This window comes from Coptis chinensis, chromosome 6, assembly GCF_015680905.1.
Source record: "Coptis chinensis isolate HL-2020 chromosome 6, ASM1568090v1, whole genome shotgun sequence".
In the NCBI taxonomy this organism is placed as follows: domain Eukaryota; kingdom Viridiplantae; phylum Streptophyta; class Magnoliopsida; order Ranunculales; family Ranunculaceae; genus Coptis; species Coptis chinensis.
Window position 1 is genome coordinate 5,649,624 of NC_141461.1, and position 11,008 is coordinate 5,660,631.

Here is an 11,008-nt window from a genome sequence, read left to right on the forward strand (position 1 = left end):
TTAAGTTTGTATTGGTAAAATAATTTATTTTGGGGTTTGGTTTAATTATACATGACATTTTGACATGAAGATCCACATAGAGTTGATCATTATCTATGCCTTACCCATATTCAATGATGCGTGGCTATTTTTTAACTTCAAAGCATTAGACTATGTATAGTTGATATCACTTTTTTGTTTTTGCTATGTTGATGCCACTTTAGAGTATTCAAGTTTGTATATCTTTGATGTGAAAGGAATTTTGGTAAAGTCGCTTCCAATGACTTCGAGTAAACCATCCGTTAGTGAATAGTTCCTTCTATAAGGTTTGGATTTACAAGAATTCACCTTTTTTTTTTTTTTTTTTTTTTTTTTTGATAAAACAAGAATTCACCCTTAAAGGTATGTTGGACATCATTATGTTTCAATGATTTTCTATTTCTTTGATGTTTGGTGTTGAGAGGTCCGTATTCTAACATTTGAACCGTTTGTCTTAAAACCAGAAAGGTCGAGGAAACTTGAGTATCAAATGTTAATATGAATAACTTTATAGGAGAACTTTAATTTGTCACACCTCCAAGAGCTTCTTAGTGAAAAGTTGTATGCATATAATGATACAACATACACGACCATCCAAAATACACATTGGAAAGCGTATTAGCAAAACCCAATAAACCTTCGTTTCATTTTAAAACACTCCGTCTCCATTCTCAATTAGATTAGATTGTATACCAAAACCCAACACATCAATCAAAAGAGAAATATCTCAGGTATGTATCTCAACTTTCACTTTTTGTTTTAATCGATCTCACAAAAATAGCAATCAACAATAAAACAAAACCCAACCTTCGTCAAACACTCCAAAGTCTCTCACAAAAAAAAGTCTCTAAAGAAGAAAAATCAGTCTCCTCTTCATGTTATTAATATGGTAAGTTTTTTCTATTGCTTTTATTTTTGTTTTCGTTTCATGGCTTCTGGCTTTCATTTATTCAATTCCCCTTTTGGAGATACAACCTATACCAAGGTCTTTGTTGGGAGACCCAGAGCGAGACCATGTGTCGTTATTTCGACCAGTCCGGAGACATCGTCGAGGCTGTCATCATTACCGATAGGATCACTGGGAGATCCAAAGGCTATGGTTTTGTCAGTATTCCTTCTTTTTAATTTTAAACAATTGATTGACTTATTATTCTTCATTTTGCTAAAAACAAATTATTTATTTTTAGGTGACTTTTCGTGATCCCGAAGCTGCCAAGAGAGCCTGTCTTGACCAAAGTCCTGTTATTGATGGGAGATGAGCGAATTGCAATTTGGCTTCATTTGGACGACCTCGCCCTCCACCGCCTTATGATAATCTTATTTCCTCCTTATTATGGAGATCCCCTGGACTTACAACAGGTTTGTTTGCATTAGAAATTAATTTTCTCTATAAGTTATTTAATGATAGTGGACCTTCATTAAATTCCAATGTTCAAAGCTGGAGAATGTCATCATCATCAATGTCGTAAAATCCAATTGAGTTAGTATGTGGTGGTTAACTCACTTTGCAATAGCTTTTAAGTTCAAGGTATGGTGTCGATTTGTTATGACGGACCAAGAAGCAAATTTGTTCATTTATTCTATATTTTAACTTTGATAAAGGGAATTAGAGAAGTAGATTCACTATCATGTCATCATGGGGTTCAAACAATTTTTACTAAAACCACCTGTGTCATTTTACTCTGACATGAGGAAAATAGACAATCCAATTAGAGAAGATCGAGCTTACTAATCAATATGTTTACTAATCAGGTTTTTTGCATTATATTGCACCTCAAAACGACATTACTTTTTTTTTTTTTTTTTTCCCAATCCTCTAATAATAGATTGAGTTTGTGAACCTCTTCACCATACAAGTAACTGATTATTCAATGGAGTGAAGAAACAATTTTCCTACTAGCTACTCATTTTAAGAGATTCTACACGCTATATACCTTAATATGTTTTATCTTCTTTATAGGTTTCTAAAAGCAAGTTGTAATACCATTCGAGACAATTAAGATCGAGGATCAGGGACAAACTACTTTCCAGCAAAGATACATGGTGAATCAACTTTTTGCCTCTTAATAGTTACTTTTTTTATGTAGTTAACTATTGGAAAAAAAAATTATGCTAAAAGAAATGGGTTCTGGGTCGCCTTCACATTTTTAAAGTGTTGTATTCGCTAAAGGTTGTGGTATATATCATAAAAGCAGCATTCTGTCTTTCTTTCTATTTTGACTAATTGGTGTATCGTTGTTAGGATTAGTAACCTTACAATATATCAATCTATTTTGTAGGTATAAGTGATTATTCGTTAAATTGAATCCAAACATTTTCAAATTGTTTGATTGATAAAACCAATCATAGACATACACTCTCATAGATATAGTTGTTCTTAGTGGTGTATGAACTACATGCGATTAGACATGAGAAATGGCTAAGTCGTTTTTGAGGATAATTAATGAGGATCAAAGTTAATAAGGAGATTAGGGAGAGGTTTGTTTTCGGTTCCCTACTTGACTAACATTTCAATTAAGATTTCGACCTAGATACCCAAGATAATAATGCCACAAGTGAAGACTGATACCATATTATAAAACTTAGTTGCAATGAAACCCCAGGGTGATGGTGGTACATACACATTTAGGAACATATATATAACAAATGTTAAAGTCATTATAGAAGATCAATGTTCAATGCCACTACATAGATAAATGCTTAAGAGAGTTTGATGAAATGCCTATCATTAAGAATAATTTCTTTCTTTGACTACATAGTTTTGATGGTTACTTTTGACTACGATTTTTTTTCCCTTATTTATTCATTAGTATTAACAGAAATTCTACAAAATCTGCAAGTTTTATTTGCATTGTGGTTATTTAATTGACCTTTGTTTTTCATAAATTGATAGAAATTATTACAAGTTGTACCAAAACCTCAGTATGCAGTAGCGAATGCTTCGTGATGGGCAATCCCCTTTACCTATGTTTAGGTTGTGCGTCGACCTGGGTACCCAATACAGTTAAGTTTATATGATGCCATATGATGAAACTTATTTGTATCGAATCCTCGGGGCATTGGTGTGCACAGTTAATATATTTAAAGCATGTTTAGTGATTTTTTTTTTTTTTTTTTTTTATTTTTTTGCATAAATGTATGTTATAGTTGAGGAAACGTAAAACTTCAACTACTTTGATGTGTACTATATGGAATCACATTAACTGGAATAATTGCATTAATTTGTACCAATTAGCAGGGTTAAATTTTACGTACTATCTCTTACTTTTGATTATTGCGAGATTGTCATGATGTAGTATACATAAGGACCACGATATGGTATACTTTTGAGTAGCCTAATTTTTTTTGATAACTATGGTATATGGTTATATTACATATGGAATTGTTGATTATTAACGAAAAGTTATTATTATTGATTTTTCATTTGAATTGAGCAGGGAATTTATGTGTAGACCTGATTTTACCTGTTGTAACCTAGCTTGAAGTTCATGCTACTTCACCTATTTGCAAGACAAATTATTAAATGTGACATGGGGAATGACCTTAAAATAAAGATCCAGTATTGGAATAGCTAGATCATGCTTAGATAACTTCAAATTGAACACTGCTGGCACTCTTTGTGGCTTCAATGATTGCTTTTGCTGTTTTGTATGCCTATTTTACTTTATATATTTCAATATTTGTATTTTCTTGCCTACATGAATGCTTACAGATACAGAGTTAGATACTTACATAAATGAGTTTTGAGGAAATTTTGTACCATAAAGATCTTTTATCGCCTTTAATAATAACCATGTACCATGGGTTGATCTTCCATACTACAGTCTAATAAATATTGGAGTCTATGAGTTTTTTTCTTCTTAAGAGTTGAATCAGATTCAACAGTTTGGTTTTACCCCACTGTTGCATCTGCTTAGTTGTTGTGAAATTAAGCATTTGTGTTCATTGTTAATGTCTAATACTTTTCGTGTTCTTTTTTGCTCATTTAATATTGACTTGATTTTTTTTTTATCTTCATTAATACTCCATTGTTTTTGGTAGGATGATTAGCCCTTTGTTGACTCTGACGACAACAAGTTTATTTTTTCAAGCCATTAATATTTGCTGATAACCTTTTCAAGTTGGTCTTGAATTATTTTTCTTATTATATTACAACGAAGTCAAATCTAGATCAAGACATCAAGTCAAATTTATGAATCCTCTTTCAGTTTTGATATAATATCTTGCAATTGCTTTCAGAAAGCCGATGATTTGGTGTTGGCAGGGAAGTTGTTGGTGGAGATGGTGGATAGAGGGTTCATGCCTCGGAGATTTACTTTCAATCGAGTTTTGAATGGGCTTTTACTGACTGGAAATCAAGCATTTGCAAAGGAGATTTTAAGAGCGCAGAGTCACAGTGGTTGGCTTCCTCGACAATTCAAGTTATGATGCCTAATGGTCAGTTTAGAACCTGAGGCCTAACTCCTTAGCATGTAATGTAACTTAAGTGTGTGATTGTATTGATATGAGTCATTTGTAACTTAATATTTGTTTTACCTGAAACAAGAATAATCAGTAAGAGATTGCTTTCAGAATATCTTTTCATGTTAACTTTACATGGTGTGTTTCTTTCTGTCCATTGATTGTTATCTTTATCTTCTGTTTCAGTATAGCAAATGCTTATAATTAATTATCTTTGTCACCTTTGTGGATCTACTCCAGCAGATTTAGGCTCTTTTTAGCCTTTACGAAGATGGTTAGCATGGTTGTACTTCCTACTTGAAATGGCTTTCAATATGTTAATCGCCAATCCTCTGTTGCTCTGTATGAAGTTGACAGAGTCCATTGAACAGATGGGGTTCTGTTGAATGATCCTTATGCACCTTCCTTTATGCCTTACGATCATTTTCTCTGCATAATTTTCTATGTAGTGGGAATAAGATAATACATCACTTATGAATTGACAAACAAAAACAGAGTCTGCTTAGTATCACAGGGTTCCAACTTGCAACATAGCTTTAAGAATTGATCGTGACCATGAATGTTTACAGAATTTAGACAAAAAGATATACATCTCTACATATTAAATGGCTATATAGTCTATATGGTCATTGATGTTGCGATGCCTGATTCTCAGTATCCTTTTACCCCATTAAAATTGTAGTCCCAAACTCTAACAAATGATGAAACAATCTTCACCTCCACACTCAATATATTTCAATGAGTACTTGGAGCGCCTTTTAGTTTGTTCATTGACAACTTGGGTAGTTGGGTGTCATGTAGATACTCTGCAACATTCTTTTTATCAATTAATAAAAGCCTTACTTGCATCCAAAAAAAGGTCATGTAGATATGCCAAGACTGTCAAAGTGTTTCAGGCTTTGCAAAACCATTATTTTGCAGTTGTTATTTCGAAGTTAAACTCAACAAACAATCTATCAAATAGTTGGATATCAAATTATATTATGAGAAATACATCTATATTAGTACTTTATGATCTATGTTCATAATTCAAGCAACTGTATTAGCACCATTTTGGCATTTAAGAAGAAAATTCACACTTGAAGAGGAAAGCATGATATTAGATTAAGGATAATTCATAAAGTCAAATGAGGTAGGAATGCAATAGCCATGAAGGAAGGCAATTAGATCGACTTTGTGATATATCTTCCATTGTACTTAATTGAGTTTTTAACAATATTTTGTTTGACCACTGACACTACCCTTCACTCACTCAAAGTTAGCCACATCATCAATCCATTGTCCAAGACATGGAATTTAAATAGGATTGGAGAATTGTTTCCTTCCTTCATTAAACACATCATAAGTCTAATTCATATTAGACCTAATGATTACCAAGATGACCTAATCTGGTTAGGCCATTCAAAAGGCAATTTCACTGTTAAAACGACTTATAACCTTCTTTGTAATGAGTTCTCCTATGCTTAGAGTTCTTCACTCAGTTTTAAATCCATTAGAAGAATTTGACAATTAAGAGTAGATGCAAATCTGTAACTCCTTCTTTGGAAATCTTACATGTACTATCCTAACACCAGATGGTTTGAATCTATCTGACGGAGGGTATAACATGTGAGTCAGGAATAAGCACAAAGGATGTGAGTCCTGCTTTTCTTGATCTTACTGTTAGTGTTCTATCTGAAATAGATTAATGTGCTTTATTCAGGACCTAAACAAAAGCCGCACATGGCACCATATGGGTGGAATGAAAGAGACGAGGAATGAACATTCACATCACCTTTCCAAATTAATTTGTCTATTCTCAATAAATCCCATAATTGATGCCTAGGCACTATGCCTATTTTCTTAATTAACACCAAAGATATATAAAAGTTAAAATGGTTGTCTAGATTGCCAATTTCAATTCACTCTGCTTAAGAATGACAAATTAGTATAAAATAAGATATATTTTCACAAGTCTTGCAAATTGCAATTTTGGCAGGTTACAGACTGAAAGAAACCAGCTAGGTGACTTTACATAGATTTACTTTGGGGTCATTTCTTGCCTTCTAGGAAGAAACTTTAAATCTTCAGCCAGCCGAACCAAACCATAATAGTTCCCATAGCATGAAGATATGCTCCTTGAATCATATAAATCTTCCATTTTCTTTCTTATAATGAAACACATTTACAACCAATTCAACATTTTATTTAACATCATCAAATCAGCCACTCAGCCTAGCTTTGCACATAATACAATTTCACAATTGCATAGACACTAAATTGCATAGAGTGGTGTTAGTCTGTGGATGCTCAACTTGCTCGATTGGTTGGGCAGACCACGTAATGAAGTAGCAAGGCATCCAATGCCCTTCTTCAGACTAGGAAACATAAATCTATATGGAAAGCAGCTCCTACTATTTGGATTAACACTCTAAAGGAATTCAGTCAAGATGGAAACTCAGAAAACAAAAGTGTTGCTATCCAACCAGTCTAACCCTCTTCCACACATTCAAATCTAATAGATAGGCATGGACATGTGCACTGTTCTACCACATTGTTTTACATTGAAATCTAACTAAACAGCTTAAATAAAAAGTAGATATAGTCCACAATCAAAAAAAAGAAGCTAGAGCGGGAATGAGTACGAGACTGAAAAATAGGATCCATCAAACTCTTGCACCAAGTTCTTGATTCCCAGAAGTCATGCTTTCTGAATCCTTCCTACAAGGTAATAATCATGGCTTGTGCTTTATAAAGCTCATAAGGCTGACAAGGAGAGAAAGGCAGAGTTATGCGGGTCTTTGAGTAGGTTACATGGAATACCGATTCTGCTCAAGGACAACATTTCTACCACAAACAAACTTAATACCACAGCAGGGTCATTTGCCTTGCTTGGATCAATTGTACCTCAGGATGCAGGTGTAGTGAAGAAGTTGCGAAAAGCTGGATGGAAACTCAGAAAACATAAATGTTGCTATCCAACTAGTCCAACCCTTTTTCACACATTCAAATCCAACGTATACTACACAAAGATGAAATAAAGTTTCAAGAGACTATCAGAAAAAAGAGAAGCTGAACATTATCTCCAATGTCTACTTCTTTGCTACACCAACCCATCCAACCTTTTCTCACATCTTCCTCATGTTCAGTTTCCTCATCCCAACTCACCAATCTTTCCTTCTACTTAAATCCATCTATAGAGAAGCATCATGGCCATAAAAGACCAACAATAACAGTGAACCTCAAGAAAAAGAACTCGTGCCTCGACCCCTATGACTATGGAGAGGACCCTGAAATGGAAAGGGGCTCACTATATTCGAAGGAAACCCAAACGTAAATGCAGCAGGAGCTGGACTTATGTTATCAGAAAAATTCACACCAGATGGTTTGAATCTATCTGACGGAAGGTATAGCATGTGAGTCAAGAATAAGCCCAAGGGATGTCAGTTCTGCTTTTCTCGATCTTACTATTAGTGTTCTATTTGAAATAGATTAATGTGCTTTATTCATGCAGGTATGCTTAGATGCTCGATTGGTTGGGCATACCATGTAATTAAGTAGCAAGGCAGTATACATTCTGATTCCCATGCCTACTTATAATTAGTTTAGCCCAATAATAAAAACCCTTGCCTATGGAGTTGGTCTGTTCCAGGAAATAATCTAACTTAACTGGATTCCCACCACCATAAGGACTTCTTCAACCAAAAGAATTCTATTAATACTAAACTTCCTAAACAAACCTATACATATACAAAAGTAACAATCTGCCTAACACAAAACAAAAACACTAATTATGGATATATATAAAAGTTAAAATCTTATTAATATTAAACTTCTAATGACATAAGAAAACCTAATCAATTAACCTAAACAAACCTATATATATACAAAACAAACGATCTGCCTAATACAAAACAAAAAACACAGGTAAACTTTCAGTTTTTTTTTTTATTCTGATTTACATGTTGAATTCGATACATTAGTTTTAGATATATAACTGAGTTCTTTTTCTTTTCTTTATTGCATACAATAGAAGATATTCAATCAAGGCTTCAGAAAGAGTTAAAAAAATGGATAAGGTAAACTATTTTTTTTCCCAGTATCTTATTTAAGAATTTTGTTGATTTCTCATGTAGTTATATAGAGATATATTACTACATATAGATGCTATATTGTCTTCCAATAACATGTGAGGAACCTTCATATCAGAAAGGTTCAAATCATTTTCTACTCTTTTAATTCCACTAAATAGAAAACCAATCCTTACTCCTTTCTCCAATCCCCGTGAACCGAATTCTACCTTCCCCAATGCTAACGCCACAATGACCAATCCATCGAAAAATCATTCAAGAAGATCAAAGTTGCACTTAATTGGAATTTACATCACACTTAGCAATATTATGGCAGGTCTAAGTGCTACGACTTTTGCAGTGATTTTGATCTCCCAATTGAGAAAGAAGAATCCTAATTTGTGCAAGTCTAGAGATGTTGAGTTGCAACATCTGAGCATAAGAACTCGAAGTAAAATTAATACTCTTTCAGAGGATTCTCTAGATCCTTTTGACACTCAGACGATTGATACAACACCTCACAAGATGGTGATGGAGACTTACGAAGTTGAGGATCTCAAAAAAGCCACTAAAGATTTAAGTTCAAGTAATCTCATTCAAAGGGTCATGTTTCTATGTACTGAAACAAATATATGCATGGTATGGCTAGGAAAAGCCAATTTATTGCCTCTTTATATTGTTTCTTGACATGGAAACAATTCAAAGACTAAGGATTTGTCTTGATGTAGCCATGTCATTGCAATACATACACCACACTATGAACCCCAAGCTATGTCCATAGGAATGTAAAAGCCAGGAACAAACTCTTAGATGAAGAATTAAACGCGGAGATTGGGAATTTCGGCATGGCAAGATACACTGAAGAAGACTTCGTGGGCATGATAGCTCTTTCAAGTACTTGCTCTGTCTCTCAAAATAGAGGATAGTTAGCACCTGAGTAGTTGCAACATAATATGATCTCTTCAAGTACCAACATTTTTGCATACGAGGTTATCTTACTTGAGGTGTTATATGGACAAACACCAATGTAGTTCATTAGATATGAAACATCAAGTAGTATTTTGATTTCTATATCTTTTTCTCTTGAGCCTCTAAAGAAAAATATAATATCTATATAACATAGCTAGAGGTTAATATAGGGGCCTACGTTCTGATGATTCAACTGATGATAAAAACAAAATTTTTAATATTAAAGTTTAAACACATGAGATATTAGTGTAAGCAACCTGTAACGGTTTCTTTTTTATTATTCTTTTAATTCAAAATTATATTGAACTATATTGAACTTACGACTTGTATTAGTGTAACAACTTTCTTAAGAGGCAGAGATACCCAAAAACTATCAACAGTACCAAAAAAAATCATACGCAATCACTAAAAATACAAAATAATAAATAATAAAAAAAACACCCAACCAACCAACCAAAGAAACAAGGAGCACACAAAAAGTATAACCAACAAAAATTGAATGCAAAACAAATTCAAGTTTTATGTACCTCATTGTATTCAAGAGACCATGGTATGTCAACAACATCAGGAAGTTTCACATGGAAGTAACACCTATTCACTATAGCCCACTTTGACACACATTTAGTATCCTCCCACATATCCTAAAATACAGTAAAAGATCTTTCAATAAAACAAAACCTAAAATAATGCATGTTCTAAAAATAGCAAATTACTATAATCCCTAACATAAGTGGAATGTCGAAGAAGTTAATAAATGGAAAATTAAGAAAGAACAAGTTCAACTTTGTGCAACTTGATAAATGGTGAGATTGAATATTTTTGGATAATAAGAAATTCTCTGTACTGAAAAAAAAACTTGCCTGAAGCTTTGAAGGTCTCAAATTGCCATTGTTAGTGTTAAATAAACCTAAATTATTGACAAATGACTAGGGTTATTAATGTTACCTTCTTCATTAAACCAAAACACTTCTTCAACAATTAGTTGACAATTTGTAACTGTTCCCATTCAAACTACAAAACATTTTGTTGTCGTTACTATCACATTCCAAATCATTAACTATTGTAATTTTGAAAATACAGCTCATGGAGTATGAAGCCAAACACAATATTTTACTAAAGACGGCGTTGAGGGAAATTCTCCTCAAGGAAAAAATTCATGGATAACCAGTTTACATATCAAAGATTGAAAACAACCAATACGCTGCAGATGTCATAAGAAAATTTGCCGATAATGAGAGAAATCTTCAAAAATCCTAATTACCCTATAAGCCAATCATTTCCGGGGACATATCAAGCTAAGAAAGTGGACTAAAAAAATGCGGCTGCAGGAAACGCTATCCGCTTTCTACAGCAGATATACAAATTTGAGGTTTTAGACGTCAACCACAAAGAAGTCATTACTAAACGTGAAGAGCTACATGAAGCAAATACAAGAGAAAAACAACTTCATCAATATATTGAACACTTGAGAAAAGAAAATGCCTATTTGAAGGCAATAAATGAAGCATTGG

At 33.4% G+C, this 11,008-nt stretch overlaps 1 long non-coding RNA gene across 1 annotated transcript; it reads left to right on the top strand.

Annotated features, from left to right (window-relative positions):
- The first annotated feature begins 402 nt into the window (after positions 1 to 402).
- Positions 403 to 4,587, top strand: LOC147491030 (uncharacterized). Its single transcript, XR_015198838.1, has 5 exons — positions 403 to 907; positions 987 to 1,122; positions 1,206 to 1,377; positions 1,979 to 2,061; positions 4,258 to 4,587. It is a non-coding gene; the product is annotated as an uncharacterized LOC147491030 (long non-coding RNA).
- The last annotated feature ends 6,421 nt before the right edge of the window (positions 4,588 to 11,008 follow it).